Source organism: Narcine bancroftii, chromosome 3 (assembly GCF_036971445.1).
Source record: "Narcine bancroftii isolate sNarBan1 chromosome 3, sNarBan1.hap1, whole genome shotgun sequence".
Lineage (NCBI taxonomy): Eukaryota > Metazoa > Chordata > Chondrichthyes > Torpediniformes > Narcinidae > Narcine > Narcine bancroftii.
Genome location: NC_091471.1, coordinates 164,802,477 through 164,818,519, shown reverse-complemented (window position 1 = coordinate 164,818,519; position 16,043 = coordinate 164,802,477). Strand labels below are relative to the sequence as shown.

Below are 16,043 nucleotides of genomic sequence, written 5' to 3'. Positions count from 1 at the left end.
AGAGGAAATATACGTTCTTATTCGGGGTAGGCAGTGGTCCCTTGAAGTTGATACTGAGTCACTTGAAAGGCTGAGTGGCCTTTATTGGTGATGTGGTGAGCAGAAGAAGTACGGTTTGCACTCCACACAGACCCTACAGGACTCATTGTCCAGACTTCTTGGATGGTGAATGGGAGGTTGCGGGACTTTATAAAGTGGTAAAGGCGTGTCGTACAGTGCTTGAAGTTGTTCAGACTGCGCACTGACGCAGGTCTGGGACAGGACATCGGGGAAGTTGTTGAATTTCCCCGGCCTATACTGGATGTCGTAGCTGAACATGGTCAACTCGACCTTTAAGCGCAAGTTCTTATTGTTTTTGATCTTGCCTCTTTGGGTGGTGCTGAACATGAATGCCACTGCACGCTGGTCTGTGAGGAGGGTGAACCTCCTGTCTGCCAGGAGGTGGCGCCAGTAGCAGACTGCTTCCATGATCGCCTGGGCTTCCTTTTTGATGGCAGAATGACTGAGCTCTGAACCATGGAGGGTCCTGGACAAAAAGGTCAGGGATTGGCCCCCCTGGGTTGAGGGTGGCAGCAAGGGTGATATCAGAGGCATTGGACTCCACCTGGAATGGGGTAGTCTCGTCCACAGCATGTTGGCAAAGGTCATGCACCTCAGATGTGAGGGGAAAGGTGGAGGCTTTGGCCAGTGGTCAAACCCTTTCTGAGAAGTGGGGGAACTGCTGGGAGTAGTAAGAGAAGTGGCCTAGGTTCCTGCGGCCTTGAGTGTGTGGGGAAGGGGGAGTTCCATTCGGTGGCTAATGCATTTGGGGTCAGGACTGATGACACCATGTTCCACGATGCATCCCAGGATGGAGAGGCGGGTAGTGCAGAACATGCACTTCTCTCTATTATAAGTGAGGTTCAGTGCCTCAGCCATTCGGAAAAATCTCTCCAGGTTGGCATTGTAGTCGTGCTGGTCGTGATCGCAGATGGTGACATTGTCGAAGTACAGGAAAGTCACTCTTAGGTTGTTCCGGTCTATCATGTGGTCCATCTCCCACTGGAACACAGAGACCCCATTTGTGACTGTAAAGGGAACCCAGTGGAACTGGTAAAAGCACCCGTCTGCCTCAAAGGTGGTATAAGGTTTATCCCGGGCATAGATGGGGAGCTGATAGTAGGCTGACATCAGGTCAGTTGTGGAGAAAATGCTGTACTGGGCAATCTCATTGAGCATGTCGGCGATGCAGAACAGTGGGTAGGCATCCAGCTGGGAGTACCGGTTGATGGTATGACTATAGTTGATGACCATCCTCATTTTATTGTCCCCTTTTATGACAAGGACCTGGGCTCTCCAAGGGCTGGTGCTGGGCTCTATAACTCCTTATGCCAGAAGCCGTCACACCTCGGCCTTGATTAAGGCCCTGTCAGCTGCACAGTAACGCCTGCTCTTGGCCGCTATGGGCTTGCAGTCTGGCGTCAGATAATTAAAGAGGTATTTAGGGGGAACCCGTAGGGTGAAGAGCCCGCAGGTGGACTGGGGGTGGTCGCTGGACTTCGTGCTGTCAATGGTGAGTGGGGGGAGTGGGCCACCGAAGGCAAGGGTGAAGCTGTGAGGTGACACTGGAAGTCTAGTCCACACGGAAACAAAGCTCTCAGTATTCCCGTTGGCACCGATGTCCATCATCGTGCCAAAGTCCATGGGGGATTGCCTCCAATAGCATGGTGGACGCTAGGACCACCTCAGTGCCCGAGTTTCTGCTCCCAACCAGCTGTGATGAGTTGCGATCTGAGGGCATCTTTAGGAACATGGGATGCGACGAGTAGATGAGCGATACAGGTGAGTTGGATTCAGAGTGGGTGGGTGTCAGCTGGCTTATGAAGTTGGCGCTCAGGAGATGCATCAGTGTGGTGTGACGACCTGGCCGGAAGTGTTTCATCATCGGTGTGGGTGGAAGTTGGACAATGAAAGCTGATTAAACTGTGAGCGCTACTGCATGAATAATTCTGATGCAAAGCCCACAGACTATACAACAGCCTTATTTGGCTTAAACTTGTACACACCAAGTCTCTGTATCTTCCTGGCTCCACGTGACCGACTGGCTCCCAAAGGGGCCGGCTTAAGTCTTTATATGGGCCGGTGATTGACAGCAGGCAGGTGGGTCCAGCCTCCCAGGTTGTCTATCTGCAGGTACAGTAGGCTGGTAGGAGTGGGACCAGTGCAGTGGTTGTATCACTATAGACTGCACCTGTGAACATTTGTCTATCATTTTGTATTTATTACCTCTTTTTTTCTGTATCCTGGCATACTGTGGCAATTGTTAGTGTATATTATGTATGTATGTATGTTGTTGCAGCAAGGGTGAATTTTAATGCATCTGTTTATTATACTTATATATATGACAATAAAGTCACATTCTCATCCTCCTTCTCAATGTGGCTTGTTGATGAAGAAGCCCAAACAGTTATTTTCCTTGTCAAAATGTAACACAAATAGCAAGTGCGATAGCAGGTCACTTTTAACATGCTCAGATTGTAACTTTGCTAAAATATTGTTTTGTAATCTAGATCCTCATGCTGTGTGTTATTAGACAATTTGGTTTTCCAATCACTCATTGTCTACCTCACTCCATTGCAACTCTTCCCCATCCCCACCTCTCAAATTTTCACTCAGCTGTCCTCACTGCTAATAAGGGCAAATGGATTTTGGACTAAAGCTGTGGATTCAATCAGAGACTGTAATGCCCAACACACCAGTGTTTATCCAGAATGAAACACATAAAAATGGACCATAACCTAGATGAATGAGTGGAGGCATTGAATCTAGTTAAGAGACTCATTTTGTAGGATTGTTTTCGAAAGAGTATAAGATTTGGCAACATTTTGGAAGGCCATATATGTTTCTCAAAGCTTACATGCAGAGAAAATAAGTGAACACATCAAATAATGAGACCATTTGGGCAATCATGTACACTGTTGAAGAATATGGAGATATTTACATTATGTCAGTTTCCCAGTTTTGCAAGGTATCTATTTAAATGTAGGAAGAAAGAATGAGTTCACCCAACTTTACTTACAGAAGACAGAACCCCACATGAAAACACTTGCTTACGATGCAGATGCCTTGACACGACTATAAGTTTGACCTAAGGAGAAGGCTTTAGAAAAACAGGAAAAAAAGGGCCCAAAATTGTGGCTCTCAACTTACCCCATGTCCAGGTGGTGTATGTTGATCACCAAATATTTTCATGTTCCTTGCACTGGCACATCCACGTCAAAACAGGCAGATTAAAGAAAAAAAAACCAAATAATGAATGTGTTTAAAATGATCAAACTTGTAAATTCCATTATGTTGAACTATCAGTCCACAAGCATATAAATACATTTTCATACCCAGAGGGGTTATTCGCCAATTAATCATTGTGTTAAAGATTAAGACCACGAGTTGATATTTTCATAACAAAGTGCATGTGAAAAATTGTCATGTGTGTTAAACCATATGTTGTTGCTTGTCCAAGAATTCAACTGCATGGAAACAGGCTCTTCAGCCCATCTAAGAACATTATAGCACAGTATTGGCACTTGATGTTTTTCGACCTATTTAAACCTATTAAAAAAAACCTGAAACCTTTCCTACCTTGTAACACTTTATTTTCATCCATGTGCCTGCCTCAGAGACTCTTAAAAGCCCCTAATGATTCAGCATCCACCACCATCCCCAGCGAGGCATTCCAGGCATCCACAACTCTCTGTAAAAAAAAAACTTACCCCGATATCTCCCCTAAACTTCCCTCCCTTCACTTTGTAGAGATGTCCTCTGGTTTTTGCTATTTCTGATCTGGGTAAAGGGCACTGGCTGTCCAGCTTATCTATGCCTCTCTGTATCTTGATACATCTAATTAAGCCTCCTCTCACCCTCCTTCGCTCCAAAGAAAAAAAAATCCCGCTCTGCAAACCTTGGCTCATGAGACTTATATTCCAATCCAGGCAACAACCTGGTAAATCTCTGAAACCTTGCCATAGCTTCCACATTCTTCCAATAATGAAGTGACCAGAACTGAACATAATACAGTGTGGCCTAACATGGCCTCTTGACTTTTGAACTCAATCCCCTATTAATCAATGCCCAGCATCCCATAGGCCTTCTTAACTATACTATCACCCTGTGCAAAAACCTTTGAGAGATGTATGGATTTGGATCCCAAGATCCCTTTGTTTCTCCACACTGTTAAGTATTTGACCATTAACCTTGTACTTAGCTTTCTAATTTGACTTTCCAAAATGCATAATCTCACACCTATCCAGACTGAACTCCACCTGCCACTTTTCCACCTACCTCTCCATCCCATCTATATCCTATTGTAACCTATGACAACCCTCAGCACTATCCGCACCTCCTCCAACCTTCGTATCATCTACGAACTTACTGAGCCATCCTTCCGCTTCTTCATCTAGGTCATTTAAAGTAATCACAAAGAGCAAGGCACCCACAACAGATCCTTGCAGATCTTCACAAGTCACTGACCTCCAGGGAAAATACTTTCCATCCTCCACGACACTCTACTTTCTATATGCAAGCCAGTTTTGAATCCACACAGCCAAGGTTCCATGGATCCCATGCCTCATTAGTTTCTGAACGAGTCTCTTATGGAGGACCTTGTCAAATGCCTTACAAAAATCCATATAGACTATGTCTACTGCCCCACCCTCATCAATTTCTTTTGTTGCCTCGTGAAAAAATTAGTCTCAGGAGACACCACCTTCCTTTCACAAAGCCATGTTGACTATCTTTAGTAGACTGTACTTCTCTAAATGCTCATAAATCTTATCCTTAAGAATCTTTCTAGTAGATTGCACATGACTGATATAAGACTCACTGGTCTATAAATCCTAGGATTCTCCCTATTACCTTTTTTTAAACAAGGGGACCACATTTGCCCTTCTCCAATCCTCCAGCACCTCCTCTGTGGCAATGGAGGACTCAAAGATCAATGATCCAGTTATCTCTTCCATTCCTTTTTCTTCCCAAAGCAACCTGGGTTATATCATGTCCAGCATCGGGACATCAATCTAAATGTTTCTAAGAAGATCCAACACTTCCATCTTCTTAATCTCAACATCATCCAGCATACAAGCCTCACCCTGACCAAGCCTCATTCTGACCTCACCCTGATCAAGTTTTTTTCTCTGGTGAATACTGAAGCAAAGTATTAATTTTGGACCTCTCTTACCTCCACTGCCTCCAGGCACATGTTGTCTCCTTTATCTTGTCATTGCTGACCAAGCTATTCCCATTTGTCTGTACTTGGCCCATAATCCCTCTGAAAATTTCCTGTTCATGCACCTCTCAAAAATGTATTTTTAACATTACAATTGTCCTTCTTTCTCCCATTTCCTCTGCTAAAAGAGGCCCCTCTGAAGAAGGTACCCATCAGCTCCCCTTTTAACTCTTTCCCTTCTCACAAATCTATGCCTTCTAGTTTTAGATTTATCAAACCTGGACAAAAGATTTCCTCTGCCGACATGTCAATTACATGGATCCCTCAGTGGCAAATCACTTTAATTCTGTACCCTGTTCCTGCACCAACATGTTTGTCCATGGTCTGATGCACTGCCAAACCAAGGTCACCCGTACATTGGAGGAGCAATACCTGATATTCTGCCTGGGCATTCTCTAACTGGTTGGCATTCAAACTACAGAGTCATAGAACCAAAGAAATTTACAACACAGAAACAGGCCCTTTGACCTTTCTAGTCTGTGCCAAACTATTATTCCACCTATTCCCACTGACCTACACCCAGTCCAGTGCCCTCCATACCCTTTCCATTCATGTAGTTGTCCAAACTGTTCGTAAATGTTAAAATTGGGGAGCCCTCATTCACCACTTCAGTTGGCAGCTCATTCCACACTCCCACCAGTCTCTGTGTGAAGTTCCCCTAAATATCCCCCTTAAACATTTCCCCTTTCATCCTTAACCATTTCATCTGGTTTGTATCTCATCTACCTTCAATGGAAAAAAAAGCCTATCTCCATTTACTCTGTCTGTGCCCTTCATCATTTTAAATACCTCTATCAAATCTCCCCTCATTCTTCTACGCTCCAGAGAATAAAGTCCTAACCTGTTTAACCATTTCCTGTAACTCAGTTCCTAAAGTCTGAGCAACACCCTAGTAAATCTCTGCATTCTTTCAATCTTTGATATCTTTCCTGTAGTTAGGTGACCAAAACTGCACATAATATGCCAAATTTGGCCTTACAAAATATGTGCCCTAATATTTACCATGTAGGTCCTTTCTTGGTTTCTCCTTCCAAAATTCAACACCTCACACTTGTCTGCATTAAATTCCATCTGCCATTTTTTTTTAGCCCATTTTTCTAGCTGGTTCAGATCCCTGTGCAAGCTTTGAAAACATTCCTCACTGAACACAATGCCTTCAAACTTTGTGTCATCTGCAAACTTGTTGATCCAATTTACTACATAATCATCCAGATAATTGATGTAGACAACAAACAACAGTGGACCCAGCACTGATCCCTGAGGCACACTGCTAGTCACAGGCCTCCAGTCTGAGAAGCAAACATCCACCACTACTCTCTGGCTTCTCCTCTCCAGCTAATGATGAATCCAGTTTACTACATCACCATGAAATCTGAGTGTCTGAACCGTCTTTCCTTACCTCCCACGTGGGACTTTGTCAAAGGCCTCACTAAATCTATGTCATCAACATCCATAGCCTTTAACTTTTCTTATAACCTCCTCAAAAACCTCTCTAAAATGGGTTAAACACGACAACCCATGCATAAAGCCATGTTGATTAAGCCTAATCAGTCCGATTTCTTAGAACTCCTTCCTATAATTTACCTACTACTGACGTCAGGCACACTGGGCTATAATTTGCAGGGTTACTTTTGGAGCCTTTTTAAACAGAATTCCTGGGATTCCAAGGATTTGTCCTGGAGCCTCCACATTAATGCAATCACAAAGAAGGCTCACTAGCAGTTATATGTTGTGAGGTGTCCGAGGAGATTCGGTATGTCACCAAAGACTCACGTAAACTTCTACAAGTGTACTGTGGAGAGCATTCTGGCAGGTTGCCTAGAATGAAGGAGTCAACTCAGGACAAGAATAAACTCCAGAGGGTTGTTAACTCAGCCTGAGACATCACAGGCACAAAACTTCATTCCATCAAGGAGATCTACATGAGGCAGTGCCTCAAAATATCAGCCTCTATCCTCAAAGACCCCAACCACGCTGGCCATGCCTTCTTCGCTCTGCTGCCATCGGGGAACAGGTACAGCAGCACAAAGACTCCAGCTTCTTCCCCACTGTCATCAGATTCCTGAATAATCAATGAATAAAAGATACTGCCTTTTAATGCACTATTATTTTAATTTTTTTTAATTGTAATGCTATAAGGTGGTTATAATATGAATGTTTGCTCTATGATGCTGTTGCAAACATTGAATTTCATGTCTTGGTACATGTGGGTACCAATGACATAGATAAAAAGAAGGAGGAAGTACTGAAAAAGGATTACAGAGAGCTAGGACAGAAACTAAGAAATAGGACAACCAGGATCTCTGGTTTGCTACCTGTGCCAACTGCAACTGAGGACAAAAATGGAAGGTTAAGAAAAATGAATGTGTGGCTGAGGGGCTGGTGTAAAGGACAGAGTTTTGGCTTCTTGGATCATTGGGATCTCTTTTGGGGAAGGCATGACCTCTACAAGAAGGATGGGTTACACCTAAACCCAAAAGGGGTCAATATATTGGCAGCTAGGTTTGGTACAGCCGTCAGGTGTGGTTTAAACTAATTTGGCAGAGGGGTGGGAACCTGTATGATAGGGCAAAGGACAGAAAAGATAAAACAGGAAAAGTTAGGTTAGGCAGCGAAAGTAAAAAATCAGAAAGAGCAAGGAGGGTGAAAAAAGCAAATCTGAAGGCTTTATATCTTAATGCAAGAAGCATTCGGAACAAGGTAGATGAATTAGCTGTGGAAATTGAGATAAACAAATATGATTTGATTGGGATTACAGAAACATGGTTCCAGGGTGGGCAAGCCTGGGAACTTAACATCCCGGGGTATATGATATTTAGGAGGGATCGGCAAGAAAGAAAAGGGGGTGGGGTAGTATTGATGGTGAGAGAAGGGACCGACACGATTGACAGAAAGGATATCAACTTGGAAGATGCGGAATCTATATGGGTAGAACTGAGGAATAGCAAGGGGCGGAAAACGTTAGTGGGGGTGGTATATAGGCCTCCAAATAGTAGTGTAGAGGTGAGGGAAGGCATTAAAAGAGAAATTAGAAAAACGCGCAATAAGGGAACAGCTGTCATCATGGGAGACTTTAATTTGCATATAGATTGGACTAGCCAAATTAGTAAAAATACTGAGGAGGAGGAATTCCTTGAATGTTTACGGGACGGTTATCTAGACCAATATGTCGAGGAACCAACTCGGGAGCAGGCCATTTTAGATTGGGTATTATGCAATGATAAGGGGCTAATCAACAATCTTGTTGTACGAGGCCCTTTGGGTTGGAGCGATCACAATATGATCGAATTCTCACTCGAGATGGAGAGTGATGAAATTAAAACCGAGACTAAGGTCCTGAATTTAAATAAAGGGAATTATGATGGTATGAGACGGGAGTTGAGTAAGATTGATTGGGTGGTGTTTATGGGGGAGTTGACTGTGGATAGACAATGGAAAGCATTCACAGATCTAATGGAGAAATTGCAAAAATCGTTTATACGATTTATAAAAATAAACCAAAAAAGGTGACTCAACCGTGGATAACAAGGGGAATTGGAGACAGCATTAGGTCCAAAGAGAGAGCATATCAATTGGCCAAAACAAGTACCACAACCGAAGACTGGGAGCAGTTCAAGATGCACCAAAGGAGGACAAAGGGATTAATCAAGAGAGCAAAAATAAATTACGAAAGTAAGCTTGCAGCAAATATAAAAACCGACTGCAAAAGCTTTTATAAATATGTCAAGAGGAAAAGATTGGTGAAATCCAGAGTAGGTCCTTTGCAGTCAGAATCAGGGGAATATATAATGGGGAATAAGGAAATGGCAGACCAATTAAATTCTTACTTTAGTTCTGTTTTTACAAGAGAGGATACAAATAACCTCCCAAGGATGTTGGGAAACATAGAGACTAATGCAAGGGAGGAACTGAAAGAAATCAGTATCTCTAAGGACATGGTCTTGGGGAAATTGATGGGATTGAAGGCAGATAAATCCAAAGGGCCTGATAATCTACATCCTAGGGTACTTAAGGAAGTGGCTATTCAGATAGCAGATGCTTTAAGAATTATTTTCCAGTACTCGATAGACTCAGGATCAGTACCCATGGATTGGAAGGTAGCTAATGTTACCCCACTATTTAAAAGGGGGGTAGAGAAAAAGCGGGGAGTTATAGGCCGGTGAGCCTTACATCAGTAGTGGGCAAAATGATGGAATCCATTATTAAGGATATAATAGCAGAGCATATGACTAGCAGAGAAGGGATCGGACAGAGTCAACATGGATTTACAAAAGGTAAATCGTGCTTGACAAATCTATTGGAATTCTTTGAGATGGTGACAGGTAAAATAGATGGGGGAGCGCAGGTGGATGTGGTGTACCTGGACTTCCAAAAGGCCTTTGATAAGGTCCCGCATAAATGACTGGCTTACAAAGTCAAGGCTCATGGGATTGGGGGCAAAGTATTGATGTGGATTGAGAACTGGCTGGCAGGTAGAAGACAGAGAGTTGGGATAAATGGCTCCTTTTCTGAGTGGCAGGCGGTGACCAGTGGGGTGCCACAGGGATCTGTACTGGGACCCCAGCTGTTCACAATTTACATTAATGATCTGGATGAGGGGATTGGATGTAATATCTCCAAATTTGCAGATGACACTAAGCTAGGAGGGGTTGTGTGCACAGAAGAGGGGGTCAGGAGGCTCCAGTATGATTTGGATAAATTGAGGGACTGGGCAGATACATGGCAAATGCACTACAATGTGGATAAATGTGAGGTTATCCACTTTGGTAATACAAACCTGAGGGCAGATTACTATTTGAATGACAATAGATTAAGAGATGAGGAAGTGCAGAGAGACCTAGGGGTACTTGTACACCAGTCTCTGAAGGCGAGCATGCAGGTACAGCAGGCGGTTAAAAAGGCAAATTGAATGTTGGCCTTCATATCAAGAGGGTTTGAGTATAGGAACAAGGATACCTTACTGCAGCTGTACAGGGCCTTGGTGAGACCCCACCTGGAGAATTGTGTGCAGTTTTGGTCACCTTATGTAAGGAAGGATGTTCTTGCAATGGAGGGAGTGCAGAGGCGATTCACCAGGCTGATACCTGGAATGGCAGGAATAACTTATGAGGAAAGATTGCGCAAATTGGGATTATACTCGCTGGAGTTTAGAAGATTGAGAGGGGATCTCATAGAGACATATAAAATTCTGGCAGGACTGGACAGAATGGATGCAGATGGGATGTTTCCAATGATGGGAAAATCCAGAACCCGGGGCCATGGTTTGAGGATAATAGGCAAACCATTTAGGACCGAGATGAGGAGGAATTTCTTAACCCAGAGGGTGGTGAATCTGTGGAATTCATTGCCACAGAGGGCAGTAGAGGCAGGTTCATTAAATATATTTAAGAGGGAATTAGATATATTTCTTCAGTATAAGGGTATTAAAGGTTACGGAGAGAAGGCGGGGACGGGGTACTGAACTTCAAGATCAGCCATGATCTCGTTGAATGGCGGAGCAGGCTCGAATGGTTGAATGACCTACTCCTGCTCCTATCTTCTATGTTTCTATGTTAATAAATCCTGATTCCGAACATGAGCTACCATCCAATCCTCCGGCAGAACACCCGTAGCTAAGGACATTTTAAATATTTCTGTCAGAGCCCCTGTAATTTCTAAACAAGCCTTCCTCAAGTTCTGATGGAATATCTTGACAGACCCTGGAGGTATATCCAACCTTATTTGTTTTAAGGCAACAGCACTTTCTCCTCTTTAATATGTATAGTTTCCACGAGTTCACCTCTTGCTTTCCTAACTTTCCTTGATTCTATGCTAGTTTCCTGTGTAAATACTGAAGCAAAAAAACCCATCTAAATCTCCCCCATCTGTTCTGGCTTCATACCTATCCACCACTCTGATCTTCAAGGCTACAAATGTTGTGAATTACTATCCCTTTGCTCTGAATGTACCTTCCTGAGTTATTTCTTGTTTTTTCTTGCAGTAACTTCTGTTTCTGCCAGACCATGCCTGTTCCCCCTCTCTTCCCATCCCTCTTGTCTCCTTTCCTCCAGGTCTTCACCCTTTGTCCTCTCCACTTACCGAGCCATCCCCCCCTCTCCTGTTTGTTGTGTCCTTCCCTTTTGCGATTATTACCTCCTGCCTGTGGGCCTGTGCTCCTCCACCATTTTATGAAGGCACCTGCCTACATTTTGCCCACACCTTAAGGAAGGGCTCAGGCCTGAAACTTTGGTTATGTATCTTTATCTTTGCAGCATAAAATATGCCAATTGACCTGCTGAGTTTCTTTAGCATTGTGTTTTACTTCAATCTCAGACTTTCATGTTCTAATCCTGGACAAAAGATTGAATTCAAAAGTGTGCAAATGTTATGAGCCCAGAGGACCCCAAAACTCACCAGCAATAGAAATTCACCAAGACAAATGTTCCTTTCACTTTTCTTTAAACATGAAAACAGGATCAAACTTTAATTTATGACTATTAACTTAACCTAACATAAACCCCTTCTAATTCTAAGCGCACATATATGTAATAAGTTCAGAAAGGTTCTTTGATTCCCAGTCCAATCTCACTTTTCACTCCTCCAAGTTCACTGGTTGCAGGCAGTTCTGTGCACAGAATTTAACATTTATGAATTTCACCAGGCTTCTGGTGTTTGAAAGGTAAATAATTACCACTCAGCAAGGTTCTTGTCAGTTTTCAGAGAGAGATTTGTTGTTCCTGGATACAAACTAATTCCTTCTAATCAACTGTGTCAGTGTCTTGCCGAAGAAACTTGCCCCATCAGGATTTTCAAGATGATAACCTCTTTCTTTCAGGTCACTACAGAGTTCCTTTTTGTTTCCCTTATTTCAAGTGAAACATTATGCAGCCAGTCCTCTCCTCTTGTATGGACCACATGGTCTTTGACCAGGCTGAACTAAGCACTCACAACTCTGTTACCATGCTGTATGTCTAACTTTAAAGACCCAAAATCAAACTGCTGGAGGAACTTAATTCGATTCCACCTGTACCTGCATCGAGTTTCATCATCCCCACTTGGATCACCAATCACCAACTGTTCCTCCTTTCTTTAATTCTCTCTGTTTTTGCTCTCCTTCATCAAACCTGAAGTAGGGTTTTGACCCCAAACATTGACTCCTCACTTCCCTTCATCAATGCTGTTTGACTGCTGAGTCCCTCCAACTTTTTAAATGTCATTGTGCCAGAAGTTGTTTTGCAAGCATTAAAAATTAATGATATCAAATGCTGAAAGATTCAGCTTACGAAATAATAACATAACATAACATAACATAACAATTACAGCACGGAAACAGGCCATTAGGCCCTTCTAGTCCGCACCGAACCAAACACCCCTTTCTAATCCCACATCCCTGCACAATGCCCATAACCCTCCATCTTCCTCTCATCCATATACCTGTCCAACCTTTTCTTAAATAATACAATTGACTCCGCCGCCACTATTTCTCCCGGAAGATCATTCCACACAGCTACCACTCTCTGAGTAAAGAAGTTCCCCCTCATGTTACCTCTAAACCTCTGCCCCTTAATTCTTAACTCATGTCCTCTTGTTTTAATCTTTCCTCCTCTTAACGGAAATAGTCTATCCACATCCACTCTGTCTATCCCTTTCATAATCTTAAATACTTCTATCAAATCCCCTCTCAACCTTCTACGCTCCAAAGAATAAAGACCCAATCTGTCCAATCTCTCCCCATACTCCAGATGCTTAAACCCAGGCAACATTCTGGTAAACCTTCTCTGCACTCTCTCCACTCTGTTTATATCCTTCCTATAATTAGGCGACCAGAACTACACACAGAACTCCAAATTAGGCCGCACCAACGTCTTATACAATCTCAACATCACCTCCCAACTCCTATATTCCATGCAATAATTGATAAAGGCCAGCATACTAAAAGCCTTCTTCACCACCCTATTCACGTGAGTTTCTACCTTCAGGGAACGATGTACCGTCACTCCTAAATCTTTCTGCTCTTCTGTATTCCTCAATGCTCTCCCATTTACCACATATGTCCTATTCTGATTCTTCTTACCAAAATGAAGCACCTCACACTTATCAGCATTAAATTCCATCTGCCATTTTTCAGCCCACTTTTCTAAGCAGCCCAAATCCCTCTGCAATCCTAGAAAACCTTCTTCATTATCCACTATTCCACCTATCTTAGTATCGTCTGCATATTTACTAATCCAATTCACCACCCCATCATCTAGATCATTAATGTATATAACGAACAACAATGGGCCCAATACAGATCCTTGAGGCACACCACTGGTCACCGGCCTCCAACCTGACAGACAATTATCCACTACCACTCTCTGGCCTCTCCCTTTCAGCCAATGTTCAATCCATTTGACTATCTCAAAATTTATACCTAAAGACTGCACCTTCCTAACTAACCTTCCATGTGGTACCTTATCGAAGGCCTTACTGAAGTCCATATAGACAACATCCACTGCGCTACCCTCATCCACATTCCTAGTCACCTCTTCAAAAAATTCAATCAGATTGGTCAAACATGACCTTCCTCCCACAAATCCATGTTGAGTGCTCCTGATCAGACCCTGTCTATCCAGATGTTTATAAGTACTATCTCTAAGAATTTTCTCCATTAATTTACCTACCACAGACGTCAAACTTACAGGCCGATAGTTGCCAGGCTTCCTCCTTGAACCCTTTTTAAATAACGGAACCACATGCGCAATGCGCCAATCCTCCGGCACTATCCCCATATCTAATGACATTCGAAAAATTACCGCCAGAGCCTCTGCTATTTCCTCCTTTACTTCTCTCAATGTCCTGGGGAAGATCCCGTCTGGTCCCGGAGACTTATCCACCTTTATATTCTTCAAAAGCCTTAAAACTACACCTTTTGTAATCTCTATCTTCCCCATATTTACCCAATTTGCTTTTTTTATCCCACATCTCCCAATATCCTTCTCCTTAGTGAATACCGAAGAAAAGAAACTGTTCAATATCTCCCCCATTTCTCTAGGTTCCACACACAGTTTTCCACTCTGATTTTCTAAGGGACCAATTTTGTCTCTAGCTTTCCTCTTACCATTAACATATTTGTAGAACTCTTTTGGATTAGTTTTCACCCTGCTTGCCATAGTTTTCTCGTACCTTCTTTTAGCTTTCCTAATTCCTCTCTTAAGATTCCTCTTACATTCAATGTATCTTTCAAACATCTCCTTAACTCCATGCTTCTTATATCTAATGTACGCCTCCCTTTTTCTTCGAACCAAGTTTCCAATATTCCTTGAAAACCACGGCTCTCTCAAACCTTTTGCCCCTCCTTTTAACCTAACAGGAACATAAAGCTTTTGCACTCTCAAAATCTGATCTTTAAAAGACTTCCATCTCTCTACTACATCCTGCCCATAAAACAAATTGTCCCAATGCACACCCTGCAAGTCCTTTCGCATCTCCTCAAATCTAGCTTTTCCCCAATCAAAAACCTCAATCCTTGGCCCTGATTTCTCTCTTTCCATAATGACATTGAAGCTGATGGCATTATGATCACTGGACCCGAAGTGCTCGCCAACACTAACCTCCGTCACTTGACCCATCCCATTTGCCAACAGTAGATCTAACACTGCTCCTTCTCTGGTCGGCACCTCTACATATTGTTGTAAAAAACTATCTTGCACACATTTCACAAACTCTAACCCATCCATTCCTTTCACAGAATGTGTTTCCCAATCTATATGTGGAAAATTAAAATCTCCCATAATTACAACCCTGTGCTTATCACAAATATCTACTATCTCCCTACAGATTTGCTCCTCTAGGTCTCGGTCCCCTCCGGGTGGTCTATAATACACCCCTACAAGTGTAACCTCTCCTTTCCTACTCCTCAGTTCCACCCAAATAGCCTCCGTGGATGTGCCCTCTAATCTATCCTTCCTAGGCACCGCTGTAATATTTTCCCTGACAAGCTCCTTGTCACTGTCTTTGACGACAATACCTAAACAAGAAATTACACAGGGAATTTTGCATGATTTAAGTTTGTTCTCAATTAAGCTATAGGACCACTAATATGGACTTAACAAGACACTCCCTTGAAAGCTGGAGTTTGTCATTTTGGCAAAGGTTATTGTCTAATATTGATCACTGTATTGTTACTCATTGTGTGTTTATTCCATTTGGAGTTCCCACCACTTCCTCGGACAGCTCATTCCCCATATCTACAACCTTCTATTTGGAAGAAATTCTCCCCCAGGTCCCTTTTACTTTTTTCCCTTAAATATTCCATATACTGGGAAGAAAGGCTGCATCTATTTACCTTATCTATGCACCTCATGGTTTTACATATTTCCATAAAATTCTCTCCTCAACCTCCAACACTCTTTGGAGAAAAGTTGCTCTCTTCCAGATCATTAATGTATACTGTGAACAGTTGCAGGTCCAGCACCGATCTCTGTGTCACCATGCTCACCACTGGTTGCCAACTAGAAAAACACCCCTGTATCCCAATTCTCTGTTTTCTTTTCCTCACCCCCCAACTCCATGCATCCTTCCTCTTCTTTGCCTTTTATGCAGCACCTTATTGAACACCTGGAAATCCAAGTAAATAACACCCATCTGCTCTCCTCCAACTACCACTGGTTGTGCCTTGCACTATATTTAACTCTCATTTTCTCTGTACCCTGTACTTCTTGATTTCATGTGACACTACTTCCTATACCATTTTATATTTATTAGTATATCTCCCTGTTTATTTATTACTAGCAGTATGCCCAGCATTTCCCAGGAAAAACAC

At 42.9% G+C, this 16,043-nt stretch overlaps 1 protein-coding gene across 14 annotated transcripts in view; it reads left to right on the top strand.

Moving 5' to 3' along the window:
• ccser1 (coiled-coil serine-rich protein 1) overlaps positions 1-16,043 on the top strand; it is a 1,096,421-nt gene that overhangs the window by 599,081 nt on the left and 481,297 nt on the right. The window lies entirely within an intron of this gene.